Here is a 12,713-nt window from a genome sequence, read left to right on the forward strand (position 1 = left end):
GACAAGATCAGACAGATTATAGTCCTTATGAATGCTATCAGAAAGAAGATAATCTCTTTTCCTGACCTAGTTAAAGTGAAAAAATGATCTTTTAAAGCTTTCATAACCTGCCATGATAAGTGACAGATTTTATTGGATCTCCCTTCTTCTCGAGAAATGCACCAGAAGTTTGACATATTAATTTTACCACTCCAAAGCTACTATATATTCCAAACCTACAAAGTAGAAGGAAGAAGATCATGCTTTGGACTGTCAAACTGATGAACAGTTAAGGCTTTCCAGTAAATTTCTTGTGCTTTCCATTGCCACAGCTGGCCCTGGTGAGTGCTGCAGCCATGTGTTCAGCAGGGATGTGCTCAGGCAGGAATCCCCAGGCAGGGCTGTAAATGCTCCTTCTCTTCATCCCTCCTCCCATTGCTCAAACCATGGCACGCACCAGCAGCTGAGCAGAGCCTGTCCATCCAAACCACACTTACACTTTAATATTGGCACTGAAATAATATAAAACTTATAATAATATGAAATAAATATTGGCACATTGCTTCTACAGCAAAGAATTAGCTTTAAAATATCAAAATGTTTCTGACTATATGCAAAAAGAGGCTTGATTTTGAAATTCATATTAGGTCCTGGCATATTCATGTTCAGACAAACTGGAGCATGTAGGTTTGGAATGCCTTTGCACAGTTGTAGGTCAGGCACAACAGCAGATTTAGTGATCCAGACCACACTAAGTTGTGTGATCAGCCTCACCCCACAGAATTAATTCAGGCTTCTATCAGGCACACACACCAGAATGCCTCCTACTCCTTTTCTGCACATACATTCCACACAGATTATGGCATACTGGATACAGGCTTGCTTTTTAAGGAAAAAAATTACTGGGAGAAGATAAAAATACAAAGAAAATACTATAAGTCTCATGATTTTGTATCAGAGGTGTGGAAAAGATGGAGTAATACCCCAACCCTTAAATCTTGTATTGTGCTTTTCAGTGGCACAAATACATAAAGCTCCTGGAGGAATCAGCCACAAATACCTTGAAAACTACTTCCGATTTCAGGAAACTCCTAGTTAGTACAGAGTTGCAATACACCAGATGTTTGATACATTCATTATCAACATTATCAATTAAAGAATAAGCAAATATATCCAGAGGAAAGAATATGCCAGCTGTTAATTTGGAATATCTGGATTTATTATAAATCATAAATTAGGACTCAGTGAAAATGTTTCTTAATAGGTAGGTCAAGTTGGTGTTTGAAGTTCAAAATAAAACCCATAAATGTCTGCAAGAGCTGCAGCACAAAGAGTACTATTCAGTGGCATCAGCAGAATGTCTCATTGTCTTTGAATGCACATTCAATAAATTGGAGGAAGATGCCTTTGAGATGCTTCATCTGGGCACTGGCAGCTAAAGACTATTTTCCCAGAACACTGCTCAGAATTCCTCCAACACACATTAGAAAAAAATCAAAGCTGCATCACAGACAAAGATGACTTAAGGAGCAAAGAAAGAGAACAATTCAGACACCATGGCTACAACAACCCATTCATAATCCAAATTATGGGGGTAAAGCAACTAATCAAAACACATGACAAACAGGAAGTGACTTAAAAGATCCATCACATCTTTGTACCACCACTGAAATCTGAAAACAATGAGAAGAACTGTAGAAATTCAGATAGTTATCCCTGAAAATAGTCCCTGTTTTTGCAGAGAACCCTGCAGTTCAGTAAGGAAGCAAAGGTCCAGGACACTCCTCAACTACCCTGAAACACAGTCAGGAATTAAATATTAAATATCCAGTATCAAACAAATAATCAAAATTATGTTATATCCATGTTGAGATACAAAGCAACAAAGAACGTTTTTTGGTAAGGGTATTCCAACAACACAATAAAAATTGAAGTTTGCATGCTGGGAACTCTCTGACACCATCCACTTTCAAGAGGTCTGTCCAAGGAGCAGGAGTGGATGTCTCTGCGCCCAGGTATAACAGACTGGGAGAAATAAAATAGCTGGATTTAAAATAGAGCAGAATTAAGATTGCCTCTTTGCTTCCAAAACCTCTCTCCACATCATTTCACCATGCATGGCACTCACCACCTTACAGCTACTCCTGCCCACAGCTTTAACCAGCTCTGTCACAATCCACTCTCTGCAGCTCCTGGCAATGTTCAGCCAGGAAATATTGAATACGAGCAGTATTCCAGCTTTATTCTCCTCAACTTTTTGTCATTCATATTTACCACTGTGTTTCACAGGGGATTAAATATGATTTTGCCTATTTGAGTACTTTTAAGACATTAATTTGATATAGAACTACACAAACCATAAATATACATTTTAAGACTATTTATAAAGCCAAGAGAAAGAAATAGCACTATAAAACAGCACTGTTTCATATGTCAGAGAAGAAATGTCAAATAATGAATTTACTACTGGTATCTTTGACTTTCAGAAAACTGAACACAGTCATAGCCACAAACACAGCTGAAAAATAAATGGACCAACTGCACTGGGATAATTTATAAATGAGAACAGCAGTGTCATCTCAGAACACTCACAAGAAAACTGCTCTGTATTAGGTAGATTTTTATAGGCACTATTTGTCCACTCATATCAAAATCATGGGACATATTTTTTGAGGTCCTGATAGGAAAACCCATTGCAATTTTAAAGACACAGTGAGGTAGCAAAGACAATTAACAGTAAAACCATGAGTTAGAGTGACATAAAACCCAGCCATATTAAAGCAATTTAAATCCATCTGCAAATTTCATCTTTAAAATCTAGCAATAATCTAGAATTGGATCTTCAGCTAGAAGAGTTAAAGCTTCCATCAGTAACCAAATAATTGCCAACTATCTATTCACCCAAAATCAGGATTAAAATCATATACACTGGATTAACTAGAGAGGAGCCTTTAATGAGCTTATCCCTGACACCTCAGTGCCTCTTACAGACAGATTTGGGATCTTGGTGAGCAGACACAGATCTGAGAGTCACTCCTAGAAATGACTGATTTTCCTCTACCACTGACAAAGCAGGGCCAGAAGACAGGTTTGGACCTAAATGTCTAGAGTTACAGAAAATTAATTATATTCACAGAAGTATTACCACCCAGGGAAAGTCTGATACTGACACAAACCTTATTCAGACACATTTCCTAAAAGACTCTCTCTATTCCAGTGACTCCATAATCTCAAGACATAGCAGAAAAGGGAACCAAGGCAAGAAACAGGAGATAAAATATACATTTTCTCTTATTAGATTGGATTTGAAATATGGTTTTCTAAGTATAAATTCTCTAGAAGCGCAATTTTCAGAAAAGCTGCACACGCAATAATAGAAGGTACAGACATCAAACTGTATTTTGAGTATTTTGCCCTATTCAGGGAGAAAGTGTGGAAGGCACTTGGGTTTTTCCAGCTGAAGGAAGGGGTGCTTTCCCCTTGTTTCAGAGCTGCCTATGCCTTGATTTGCAGAGCAGAAAATGTGCAGCTCTGTGCAGATCTGGAGTGGCACATGGCTGTGCCACAACACTCAGATTGTTCTGGGAGCACAGGATGGAGGGGGCACTCTGGCAGAATACTCAGTTCCCTTGCAGGCACTGGAGCTGCACCCACGTCAGGCAGCAATTTGGCACATTCCCTGTCTGGGAAGAGGCCTCTCAGACTGTCTGCATCTGTGCTCCTTGTCTCCACAGTGAAACATCTCAAGATACCACAAAAGGACTAGAAATACCACAGCTCCAAAAAATTTAATAATTTTCTAAACAAGCAGCTCAAATCAGAAAGACTTTTCTCAAAAGAGTCATTTTATCAGGTTTTTGAACGTGAATGGCTGGATGCCACAGCACTGCATTCCCTGTGAGTGCAGGGGGCCTCTGTAAGGAGGAGGGTAAATGGAATAATGACATAGATGGGCACAACACTTAGTGCATGCCATGTATTTGTGATCTGTATGTACAGTTTGTAACTAATGTTAGGGTAGGTTTAATAGCAATGCAATTAAACATGATAATACATTTCTTCAGGTGGGAAAGCTGGAAATCTGTGCTTAAGCTGCTAGGCAGGGGAAGTGCAGCAGTGAGGAAGAACTGCAGCATTTCTCCAACCAGATCAGCTACTAAGGAAAATAAACTAAACCACCAAACAAAAAACCTGATCCTCCCAGAGTGATTCACCACTTTATATTACTCTACAGAAGAGATGAGATGCAGACTGATTGTGGCTAATCCTCAAATTTATTTTTTTTTAATATTCTACTTTTGATGTAATTTGGGTGCTGATAAGTGTCCTTGCATATTTAAGTGACTACACAAAGCCACCTAAATTTATATGTTTATAATTTTAAAATGTTTAGATACTAACTTTAGAATTCTTGCTCATATGCATGGGGGATTGTAATTTATGTGTTACAGAATTAGATTGGGATTTATTACAGATATGTACAGAGTCTGGCCAGCAGAGGTGAGGATGATTTGATACATAAATATTTATGTGAAGCAAAGCCATTATGATGGGTTTGGTTGTTCATTAAAGAAAGAATAGTTGTAATCTAGAATACTCTAACCTGATTTTTACTGCTTATCACTCAAGCCTTGGATCAATTATTTATTTAGTTTTATGGAAGATCTACTGGACCTGGCGTCTCCTGAGCCTAGAAACACAATCTAAGCCATTAAGAAAATACAGACCAGGAGATTTCCTCTTGATTACCCTCACCAGCCAGTGGTTTCAGTCACCCAAGCACAGCAGAGGAATTTCCATCTGAGAACATTTACTGGGAACAGAGGGAATTATCACAGGCAGAGACTGAAGTAACACAACCATTCTGCTGCCAAGGTATTTCCTTCAGAGTTAGCTTAGCTAATACTGAGAGTACTGCCCTGTGCAGTGCTGCTTTAAGACTATTTAAAAAGGCTTAAATCAGAATCCCTAATAATTCTGAACATTTCAGGTATTAAAATTGACTGGATTCCACCAAACACTGAAGAGGATTTTGCACCATTTCACTTATGCTGCTCTCTTAGACATAATCTTCAGCAAACAGGTGTCTTCAGGTGAATAAATTTCAGTACTGCTTCTTCAACTTGAGTTTATCTTTTTACAAGTAGGTTTTTAGAAAATACATTGTGTTTTACTTGTGTGCACACCCCAGTAACTGTGAGCAATTTTGCAATGGACAAGTAAACATTTCACTGTATGGCTGGCTTATAATTATGATAAACATAATTACAGATAATTCTTACCTGTGCAGGTCATGCTACATTCAGCTTTGTTTGTGTTTCAGAACTTATCAGGAATGACTTGGACTAAGCATACTTACATAAAGCTTTATAGATAATTTTTGAGATCACAGCATTTCCCATACATTCTGGGTCATGAATTCTGGGCTCACAACCAAAGAGCAATTTTGGCTGTTTTGCTACACAGCCACAGGTAACTCTGTGCCCACAGCTTCCTCTGCAGATGGTTACAATTGTCACACTGTGTTGTGCAGCATGAAAATATAATATTCCATCAAACTCTTAAATGAGAGGGCCTAAATATAAAACATATATATCTACAAAACTGACTTGCAGCTTTTACAAGGTGGAGTCATAATAATACAGGAGGTTAAAAGAATATTTTTCAACACAGAGGGAATTATCTTAAAGGAGCATTTTCAACCCGAAATCCTACACCGCTTCAGGTTGGATTTATTAATGGTTATGCAGTGTTTTTCCTCCTTAAACCATTTCAAAATATATGTTACTCTTATTTAACAAAACAGCATAAATTAAAAAACCACAACACTTTATGAGAATCTAAAGAGCCCCAAAATACTTCATAATTTGGTCTGATATACAAGCAAAATGATATAGTCCTAAAACACTGAAAAACTCTTCTGTATAAACCACAAGCCCAGTGCACAGAAAATGTTTTTGCAAACCTGCTGTGCCTACAGGAGCACACTGTGCATTGTGCAAAGCAGGTGCAGAGAGGCCTCTCTGGAGCCTCTTCACTTCAGAGAGTCTGCAGCCAAACCTGCCTTAACAGAGAAATTGATATCACTAACAGCACTTGAGGAAGCAGATGAGAGGATTCAGAACAGAAGTAGCGAGCAGAATTTTAACCTGATGGCCTCGTAACTTCTTTCCAAGCTAAACTTTAGTACTGCATTCAGTGCTTTAATTCCACTGAGAAAACGCCTGCAGCACCTTCAGCACTGCAGATGCTCTTGCTCTCCAAGCAGGGATGCTTTGGCTGGGAGGTTTGGCTGCACTTCCATTTCAGTAAAAGTTCAGCATGTTTGTTTTGGACTTCCCATGGAAAGTATCCCCACTTGTTAAATAAAAGGATGCCTGAATCATCCCAATATACCCAAGTGAGCATTAAAAAGAATTTGATGTGATACAATGACAGTGGATTCAGGTTCCCACTGTAACTGCCAAATAACAGAAATTTGCTTAGAAAAAGTAAATGGATATTGTAGCATTTTCTAAATGTGGCAGCAATAGATGGTAAGTGAGGGGGAAAAACAGGGGAAGTATTTGCAAGTTTTCAAGTTTGTTTCACCTTTATTGCAGAAATAAAAGAACACTGCATGAGACTTACAAAGACATCCCTGTGACAGCAGAGCTTAAAAAAACAAGGAGAAAAAAAGTGTTTAACTGACAAAGAATCCTATAACAATCTGAAGACTCATCCTGAACTGCTCTGAACATCTTGCGCATTTTTTCCATGACAAGAGAACAGATTGTCTCTCAAAGCACCTTTCTCCACTCTCCAAAGTGTTGCTCTCAAATTATTCTGATGCCCACGGACAAAGACAGAAAATCTAAGACAGTCCTCACTAGTTCTTGCACATCAAGGACAAAAATCATCACACACCTCTTTCTTTTTCTCACCAGCTGAAATGCCAGTTCAGGAGAAGGAATAAAATGAAAACAAGTTGACCAGCTAACAAGCTGAAAGTGTAGATGCTCAGGCACTTAATAAATAGAGATTTAGTTTTAGACAGTGCATGCATGACCTGTTCCTATAATTCACCATTACAGCAGTCTCTGCCTGTGACAAGAACACACTGTCCCCTTCTTCAAAATAGGCAGTGCTTCTTGAATTAACAAGTGTGGTCTACAATAGTCTCAAGATTTGAACCTATGTAGGCAGACTAATAGGAGAAAAATATCCATACTGTTAACTCTTTCCACTTTGGCTTTCATTTGGAATTTTTACTGCTATTCTATCAGTCTGATGTGGACAAAAGGAGAAGAGTGATTTTTGCGGGGAATGTGAGAGATGCACTTGACTGCTTAGGAAAATGAGATGTTTGTCCCCAAAAGGGGCAGAGGCCTGACCCAGAGCTGGGCCAGAAACACCCCCAGGACACCCCCTGGGGAGGAGGGGGGCCCAGAGAGCAGCAGTGCACAGGGGTCCCTTCTGTAACTCACTGTGAGCCAAACACTGCACTCCATAGCCCTGGGAGCCTTTGTGAGCCGCCTCTGCTGCCTCTGGGCCCTGCAGGGCAGAGATCTCCCCTCCAGCTTCCCAGGAGCTCCTCAGGACAGACAGACATTCCGCTAAAGACACAGCTTCGGATGAGTCCAACCCAAGCTCCCTCTAAACTGCCCCTGACTGCACTCCAGGGCACTCTCCCCGTGAGCAGGGACACCTCTCAGGGTTTGAGGTTCTCCCAAGGCCAGGAGATTTCTTCCTTGCAGATTGGTTGTGAAAATGACCCTGAAAACCAGCTGAACCAGCCCCCGGCTCGTATGCACCTCCTCACTTATGGATTATTCAGGGGAAGAATGGTTGTAATAAAGCCCAGAGCACACAAACATCACATGAAACCTGTTTTGAAGAAAATTCAATCTCATGTACACAAATTAAGGGGCTGCATTCAGTCATACTGAAAGCTGACCATTTTGCCTGCACTTGTTCCAGACCAAAGAAATCACTGAAGAGATTTTTTTTTTGAGTGTTCAAAGCCACATGGAACATCTTTTATAAAGCTCCTTACATCAACAACATTTACAATCAAAAAGAAACCCACCAAAACCATAAACACCAAGCCCCAAGTACCCAAAGGTGGTGTCTGAAGACTTGTACCTGTCTCTAGGCAGTAGAAGCAGAAAGATTTCAAGAGGCTCTTATGGATTGTTTTGTACCTGACACTATCATGAGCTTCTCCTAAAGCTTTTCTTTCCTTCCAGAATAAGAGCCAACGTTCTTTTTTGAAATTTGCTGACCATGACACTCTGGATATTGAGCACCTACACTTCCCAACGCACTCTAAAGTTTGGGGGTTTGGACAATAAGGCAGAAAGAGAATTGTGAAGATTTGTGAAATAGAATTGCCAAATCTGGCTGATGTTAGAACTGCAAGCAGTATAGACCCTCTGAAACTGGGCAGGAAAGATAAAATATGGGCAGTATAAATGGGTTCAACCAATTACATTGATATGAGAGTACTTCAATGATCTTTTTAAAATGGCATTATTTAGGAAAGCCAAACTCCAGTTTGCATTAAGAAAATTCTGCTGTGAGGCCAAAAAAGTCCATCCCTACACTGAATATAATGTTAGAAAGGCCAAACAAGACAGCTCCTTACAAGACACTGCACAAGAAAAATTCACATACAAAATGTGAAATGAGTGATTTCCAATAATGTGTGACTAAATCCCTCAAAACACACCTGCCTATGCACTCAAAATACACCTGCCTGTGTGCACACTGTTCTTTGAAAGGTGCATTTATGACAGTGACCGGAAACAGCCATGGAGGGGACATGAACAGGTTTCAGGGTGCAGAGGATGCTGCCAAGTGAAGGAGCTGTTTAAAAGCAGCACCCAGGCACCCCCACAAGGCAGCACTGGAAACGTGGCTGGAAATTAAGGAAATGCTAAAATCTGATTGTCTGCAAACATTCTGCAGCATTTTGTGCTTCGCTAGTTCTTTAACAACAGTGGACTGAAACAGACTCAAAATCTGCAAGCAGTTCACTGACACAACTTTCAGGAACTGATAAGTTTTTATACATACAGGATGTGTTTGTTGGACAATTTTGCTCCCCAGTGAGAGAACCTGACAGGCTGAACATCACCTGTTCCCCTGCTGATACACACCCCAATTAGAAAGCAGCACTGGAAGTATTTGAAGACAGGCACTTGCAATAGTCTCAGTTCTCTCAGTAACTGATAATTGACTTAGGGGTAACAGGAAAATAGCACACATGGGAAGTTAAAAGAAAAAGAAGGAATAAAATGTCTGGTTAAATTACATCATCTTTCTTTGAGTGCCTAGGAAAGACAGGCAGCCATTATTGCAAACATAGGGGTGTCTAAGAGTGCCATTTTAGATTCCTTTACTTTTATATAGAGAAGGAAAGGCACAAAGAGAGTAGACATTGTCCCATGGTTAAACTCCCCACCTGGCATCTGCTTCTGTCCAATATCCAGGATGGAGCAACAATCTCCATGGATCTGCAGCAGGAGCCTGTGCTGACAGCTCTGCTCACACAGATGTCTCTGCTCCCCCTTGCTTTGTCTGCTCACACATCGTGGGGTACAACAGGGACAGGTTCACCAGGGGCTGTGCATCCTTGGGGCAAAGCAAGCATTTCCCTCACACCTCTGAGACTGCATTGAAACCACCAGGACATAAAAAGAATTAAGATCTGACACCATCTCACCAGTTTCATAATGCTCGTTCTTATACCAGTGATTTCATTGCCACTGGTTTAATATAAGTAATTTTCTTTCTACCTAGTTACTAGGGGAGAATGAAGCTCTTATGACTAAAACTCAACTCTTATCATGTTATCATAGGAGGCACAGGGTCTCTAGAAGGTTACATACCCTTCTGCTCAGCTATGAAGAGCATTTTGCATCATTTTCTCTCAACAGCCTATTGTGAAATATTTACAACAAAAAAAAATCCTGCTTTATTTTTGTTTAATGGTATAAAACCCAACTTTGTTAATTCAGTGAATGCCTACTCAGGCTCTGAAGAATTTGTAGTATTCAACATAGACCTTTGTAGTGAACAACAAGTCCAATCATTCTGGTTGCATTATGCAAAGTTCCAGGAATTCTCTGGCATGAGAGAAAGATACATTTTGTCTGGTATATGGAAATATTATTTGATTTAAAGTTGTATCCCACAAAAGTCAGTCTTGACGAAACCTACTTTAAATATAAACAATCACTTTCATGCTATTTTACCCATTTTGAGACTACTTCATGACCATCTTAATCAGCTTCCTACCCCTGAATTCATACACAAATTCTTTGTATCAGTGAGTAGATACATAGCACTCTCAGAAGGAGCTCCAACAAAAACTTTTACAGATTTTTTCATTTTTAGACATGTACTTTTGGTTAAATAAATTATCATGGAGCAAGAAATAAAAATGTGCTTGTGTGAGAAACTGGCCATTCTTGGTCCCCCTTAAACTTCAAGTAACACTTGCTGACCAAGAAAAAAATTGAATTTGTTTCACACTCTTTAGATTAACTTTGTATTTCACTAATCTCATCATTCTGATGAGCTTTTAAAAAGGAATACTTAAATCGTTTCTTTTGTGCATGTATAATTAAGAATATCTAAGGATTTAGGTGCTTCCAAACAAAGCTAATATTTGTTTTAATTACAATTTATCACTAATGAAAGCAAGGCATTTGAGAGCTCTTTTACCAATAGCCAAGTCACTCTCCAATGTTAAAGCCTGACCATCACCAATAAAGCAAAAACAAACCATCAGTGAGGGGTGGCTGCAACCACAAAAGCATTGGGAGTGTCAGAACTTCCCTTTGCCATCTTCCTCCACAGAATACAAAACCAATGATAATTATGTGTTTGCAGTGGCAACAAGGACCAAGTCTGGCTTCTGAGAAAACACAGAACACAAAGGGAAAACACAACCAGAAAACCAGCACAGAAACGTGAGTGGCTGTTCTTCTCAGCAGCTGGAACCACAACCACACTAAATGCCATAAACCAGTTCCAAGTCACGGGGAAGAGCTGGAAACTTTCTACGATAGCTCTCTTGTACAAAGCTTTCTTAATTTGGTGTCTGGAACAATTATCCATCTGCTTCAGAACTGATCACTTATATTAACCTGCCCACATTAACCATCTATAAGAAAAGCTTCATGCAATGGACCAAAACCAGCCCCAAACCTCAGCTCCTCCAGAATGTAAATATCCCTAGTCTACAAGCAGTAAGAATATACAGTTGGTAGTAAAAGAAAAGGAAAAAAAGCTAATGCATGACTTTGCTCTAAACTTTCAGGAAGGCCCAAAAGTTACAACCAGGTATTGTGTCTTCTTGAAATAAAACAAAGTAATTTTAACGCTTTCAGAATATCAGACACTATGCCACTGGTGGAAACCAGAACACAACAGAACTGAAGTTCTGCCCACTTTTGCTTGTACTGCAAACAAGTCTCTGCATAATAAATGGACATGGAAGAGAGTGTACACATGGAAAAAGAAGAGTTCAATTGTCCAATTGAAATTATGTTTGCTTCTGGTTGTCTAATCTTCCACAGGGCTGCAGTAATATCACAAGAATTTGTGCATGAATTCAGCCCTTATTCTCCCCAGACTGTCTGCATTATTTATTTACTTTAACAAAGGTTTCTCAAAAGAGACTTTGCATTCAGAAAAATTCTAGGTCTCTTTCATCCTTCCCTGAGTTAAAAGATTCCACCACTGGAACTATTGGACAAAAGCCTTGAACACCTTCTGTTCCAAGTGAGATCCCAGTGCTCTAAGTGTAAGGCCCCATCAGATGAGTTTTCTTATTATAGAAATGCCAATGCTAAAGCTTGAGTGAATTCAAAAGTAATTTTCTTTCTTCAAAAGAAGAAGAATGAAAACATTTTATGAGACTTTTACATTTGTGGCCTGACAGTGGAAGACAGGGATGCTTTCCGGGTCAAACCATGACAGATGCCCAGGGTCTTACTGCCACAGGATACAACACAGCCCTGCTGGAAACAGAACTGAGTCATTGAATTTTCCCAACTAAAGAGTACTAAGAAAAAAAAGATGATTTTGACCAATTTCCCAGAACAGTCTGTTTGGACTCGTGGGGTAAGCTTACAGAAGAGGCAGCTGAGCCAGCCAAGGGTTTCCCCATGCTGACATTGAGACAATTTGGATTTCTCTTGCTTCAAAGCAGTAACAGGCACAAGCACTTCACTCACGCTTCTGTGTTAGTCTCCTCTATTAACATCATCAACACCTCTTCCTATAGATCTTCGGACATTACTTTAATGTTTCCTGTAATCACATAATGCAGTCCCTCAAAACAATTGGCAGTTTGTTTGAGTTGCCCTAAACTACAGCAGAAAGGAGAAGAACCACAAAGCAGAGAAACGAGCCGTAGTTTGTACAGTCATTCTGGGAGTTATCAAACCAGCTGGGAGCAGAGAGTGAACAGCAAATACCAAAGTACGTATGACAGCAGTCAGTCCTCTGCAATGGCAGTGAAGGATTGTGTCCTTACACAATGTCACTGACAATACATTCATCTTTTAGAATAAAACATTTGGACTTCCTTGTTGTTGGGAATTGAAAATACCTTTAGATACACATGACAAAGAGTTCACATAATTTCTGCTAGTTGTATCTTCAGTTTAACAACAAATCTGTTTCCTTGTTCAGAGCCACTAAACACAAACTATAAACTTTGTTTAATTCTCTGTTTGACT

General features: G+C 39.5%; 1 protein-coding gene across 1 annotated transcript in view; it reads right to left on the reverse strand.

Annotated features, from left to right (window-relative positions):
• Positions 1 to 12,713, reverse strand: part of GLDN (gliomedin) — a 46,475-nt gene that overhangs the window by 22,313 nt on the left and 11,449 nt on the right. The window lies entirely within an intron of this gene.

The sequence above is a fragment of the Zonotrichia albicollis genome, chromosome 11 (genome assembly GCF_047830755.1).
Source record: "Zonotrichia albicollis isolate bZonAlb1 chromosome 11, bZonAlb1.hap1, whole genome shotgun sequence".
Classification (NCBI taxonomy): domain Eukaryota; kingdom Metazoa; phylum Chordata; class Aves; order Passeriformes; family Passerellidae; genus Zonotrichia; species Zonotrichia albicollis.